Raw genomic sequence first — 5,130 nt, 5'->3', positions numbered from 1 at the left:
CCTCTTACAAGGTTTGTAATCAATGTATCCATATAAAGTATTTTAAAGTAGGTCCCGTTGGGGCAGGATTCTATCTAAAATATATTATTAAACCAAAAATATTTGAAGGGTATACTGCAGAATATTGATAATTCCTCTTACAAGGTATGTAATCAATGTATCCGTATAAAGTATTTTAAGGTACGTCCCGTTGGGGCAGGATTCTATTTAAAAAATATTATTAAACCAAGAAATTTTAAAGGGTGTTCTGCAAAATATTGATCATTTCTCTTACAAGGTATGTAATCAATGTATCCGTATAAAGTATTTTAAGGTAGGTACCGTTGGGGCAGGATTCTATCTAAAAAATATTATTAATCTAAGAAATTTTGAAGGGTATACTGCAAAATATTGATAATTCCTCTCACAAGGTATGTTATCAATGTATTTGTATAAAGTATTTTAAGGTAGGTACCGTTGGGGCAGGATTCTATCTGAAAAATATTATTTTGTTAAATTTTTAATTAGCTTAATAATAAAATTTTAAGAAATAGACTAAGTTTAAGTCCTTAAATTTATAATTTATAAATAAATATATTTTTTTTTCCTAAAATGAAAATTTTAGTTTATTGAAAATTTTTTTTTTACATAAAAAAAAAAATTATCAAAATTAAATTATATAAATTGTAATTTAGTTAAAAATTTATTGTTTATAATTTGTATATATAAAGTTTAATGATATAAGTAAATTTATATAATTTATATAAACTTAATATATAGAATTATTAATTATTAATAAGTTAATAAATAGATATAAAATTAATATGAAATTACTTTGTGCCAGCATTTGCGGTTATACAAAGCATATAAATAAATAAATATATATAAATAAATTCATGAGTATTAATTAACATAAATAATTTAAATAAAAATTTTAAGATAAATATTTAAATTTTTATTAAAAATTATTTTTGTTAAATTAAATAAAGATATTTAAAAAAATATATGAAAACTAGGATTAGATACCCTACTATTTTATTTAAAAACAGTTATATAAATTATTGATTTTTAAAAAATAAAAATTAAAAATTATGACGGTATTTTAATTTATTAGGGGATTTTGTTATTTAATTTAATATTCCACAATAAAATTAACTCATATTATAAAATTTATGTATGTTTGTAATAAAATTATTTTTTAAAAATTTAATAATTAAAATATTCATAAAATAAAATAATAAATCAATATGTAATTATATATAAGAAAATAAATGAAATACAATAAATTAAATTTATTCAAATTATTAAAATTATTATTTTGAAATTGGATTTAAAAGTAAAAAAAAAAAGTATTTTTTCTGAATTAAATTTAAAATATGTACAAATTGCCCGTCACTTTTAAAAATTATTTAGAATAAGACGAAACAAAGTAAATATACTGGAAAGTGTATTTAGTAATAGAAATATAATTAAATTTATAACATTTATTTGGCTTATAAAAATTATTTTAATATATTATTTTAAAATAATAAATTAAATAAATTTAAGAGATTTTTAATTTCAATTTTTATTTAAATTAATAATAAATATGTAGATAATTTATTTTCAAAAAATTAAATAATTTAATATTTTAAGTATTGAGAAAGAAAATGAATTTAATTAAATAAATTATAAATTTATTATTTCTTACCCTTTGTATCAGGGTTACTTAAAATTTAATAATTAATTCTATTTTTTCGAAAATAATTGAATTAAATAAATATAAACATTATTGAAAATTAATATTTTAAATATTTTTATTGAAATCATATGTTATTCATAATTATTGATATCTAATTATGTCATAATTAAATTTAATTTAGTTTTAAATTAATATTTAAATTAATTAAAAAATTTAAATATATTTTTTAAAAAAAATTTTTGGGGATAAGCTTAAAAATTATTTTAAAATATATAATAATGAATTAACTTTAAAAATAAAATTAAAGATTTTAATTTTTATTATAATTTATAATAATAAATTTATTACATTAAAATTATTTAAATTATATCTTAATATCTTTAAAATTATTTAATTTAATAAAAAAATTAAATTAATAATGATTAAATTAGTAAAAATAAAATTATAAGATTTTAAAATTTTAAAATTAATTTAATGAATTCGGCAATAATTATTATTTATCTGTTTAATAAAAACATAGTTTATTGAATTATTAATAATAAATAATTTCTGCTCCATGAATTTTTTTTTAAATAGCTGCATTTTTGTACTAAGGTAGCATAATCATTTGGCTTTTTATTAAAGTCTAGAATGAAAGAATAAATGAAATAAAAACTTTATAAAATTAAATAATCAAATTTTATATTTAAGTGAAAAATCTTAAATACTTATAAAAGACGATAAGACCCCATAGAATTTTATATTATTAATTTATAATCAATAAATAAAAATTTTTATGAATTAAAGACATTATATTGGGGATATAAAAAAATTTAAATAAATTTTTTATTAATTTATTATAAATAAATTATATTTAAAAATTTAATTATAATAATTAAAATAAATTACTTTGGGGATAACAGCAATATTTTTCATATAAGTTTATATTGGTAAAAAAGATTGCGACCTCGATGTTGAATTAAGATAAATTATTAATAAGGAAATTGATAAATTAAGTCTGTTCGACTTTCAAAATCTTACATGATTTGAGTTTAAATCGGTGAGAGCCAGATTGGATTCTATCTTTATAATTTTAGAAAATATTTGTACGAAAGGACTTCATTTTTTTAATAATTAATTGATTTAAAAATAAAAATAATTATTTTGACAGATAAGTGTGATTAATTTAGAATTTATTAATAAAATTTTTTTTTTACATAATAATTATATATATATATATATATATATATATATATATATATATATATATATATTTACATTTTTTTATTAGAAGATTAAATATAATTTTGATAGTTTTAATTAGAGTAGCTTTTATTACATTATTAAAACGTAAAGTTTTAGGATATATTCAAATTCAAAAGGGTCCAAATAAAGTTGGAAAAATAGATTTACTTCAACCATTTAGTGATGCAATTAAATTATTTAATAAAGAAATCTCATTAATTTTTAAATCTAATTACTTATTTTATTTAATTAGTCCTTTATTAAGTATGTTTTTAATATTAGTTTTATGAAATTTAATTCCTTATTTTAATATAATAATTTTAAGTGAAATAAATTTTATATTAATTTTATGTTTTATATGTTTAAGAGTTTATCCTTTAATAATTGGAGGTTGATGATCCGAAAGAATTTATTCATTGTTAGGAGGATTGCGAAGAATTGCTCAAACTATTTCTTATGAAGTAAGAATAATTTGAATAATTTTATTAATTTTATTATTAAGGGAAATAATTCAATTAATTAATTTAATAAATTTACAAAAATATTCTTGACTTTTTTTTCAATTTTCTATTAATATTAATTTTTTTTGTTAGATTATTAGCAGAAATAAATCGAACACCTTTTCATTTTTCTGAAGGAGAATCGGAATTAGTGTCAGAATTTAACATTTAATATATAGGAGGAAGGTTTGCATTAATTTTTATTGCAGAATACGGAATAATTATATTTATAATAATATCATTTATGTTTATATTTATAGGAGGAAATTTATTTAAAATAAAATTTTATTTAATTTATTCAATAATTTTATTTTTAGTAATTTAAATTCGAGAAACATATCCTCATTTTTGATATGATAATTTAATATATTTAACTTGAATAAGTTATTTACCTGTAAGATTAAATTATTTAATATTTATTTCATTAATTAAAATTTTAAATTATTGGAAAAATTAATTTCTTACATATGTATTCAAAACAAATAGTTTAAAAAACTAAATGATTATTTATTTAAATGTAAATCAGATTTTTTAGTAATATAAAAATATATAAAAAAATATAAAAAATAAAAAATTCATGAAATTTGTCCAATAAAAATGTAGGGATTTTCAACTGGACGGGCTCCAATTCAAGTTAAAATAATAAATAATCCAACAAAATTTAAAATAGAATTTGATTTAAAAAATAAAATTTAAATGATTTTATTTTATATTTAAAATTAAATGGTTTAATTAATAAAATTAAAATTGATTATAATAAAGCAATAACTCTTCCTAATTTATTAGAAATAGAACGAAGAATTGCATAAGCAAATAAAAAATATCATCCAGGTTGAAAATGAATAGGGGTAATTATAGGGTTAGCTTTATTGTAATTTTTGGGATCTGACAATCTATAAGGTATTGATAAACAAATAAATAAGAAAATGATAAAAAATAAAATAAATCCTAAGATATCTTCAACTGAAAAATAAGGATTAAAAGGAATTTTATAAAAATTTCTATTTAATTCTAAAGGATTTGAAGAACCAGTTTCATGAAGAAAAATTAAATGAAGAATCACTAAGGCTATTACTACAAATGATATAATAAAATAAAACGAATAAAATCAATTTAATGTAGCATTATTAATAGAAAATTCCCCTCATAATCATAAAACTAAAGAATTTCCAATATAGAGAATAGCTGAAAGTAAATTTGTAATTACTGTTGCACCTCAAAAAGATATTTGTCCTCATGCTAATACATAACCTAAAAAAGCTGTTATTATAGTAATTAAAAAAATGAAGATTCCTGAATTTCAAGTTTCATAGAAAGAAAATGAATTATAATAAATTCCACGTCCAATATGAATAAATAAACAAATAAAAAATATAGAAGCTCCATTTATATGGCATAATCGGAAAAATCCCTTATAATTTACATCTTGTATAATATGAATAATTCTATTAAATGCTAAATTAATATTAGGACAATAATGTAAAGATAGCAATAATCCTGTGATTAATTGAACGATTAAGCAAATCCCTAATAATGAACCAAAATTTCATATCATAGAAATATTTAAAGGAGTAGGTAAAATTACAATTATTGTATTAATAATTCTCAATCATTCATTTGATTTTAAAATTGATTTTTTTATTTAATTTATTTTTCGTAAAGTAAATTTATTTAAAATAATTAATTTTACAAATAATTTTAAAACAATTAAAACGTTAATAATAGAAATTAATAAATTTAAATTTA

The sequence above is a fragment of the Copidosoma floridanum genome, unplaced genomic scaffold, assembly GCF_036245765.1.
Source record: "Copidosoma floridanum isolate Cflo_tuat_1 unplaced genomic scaffold, Cflo_Japanese_pri ptg000026l, whole genome shotgun sequence".
In the NCBI taxonomy this organism is placed as follows: Eukaryota; Metazoa; Arthropoda; class Insecta; order Hymenoptera; family Encyrtidae; genus Copidosoma; species Copidosoma floridanum.
The sequence above is the reverse complement of the archived record's forward strand: the minus strand, read 5'-3'. Positions refer to the sequence as shown.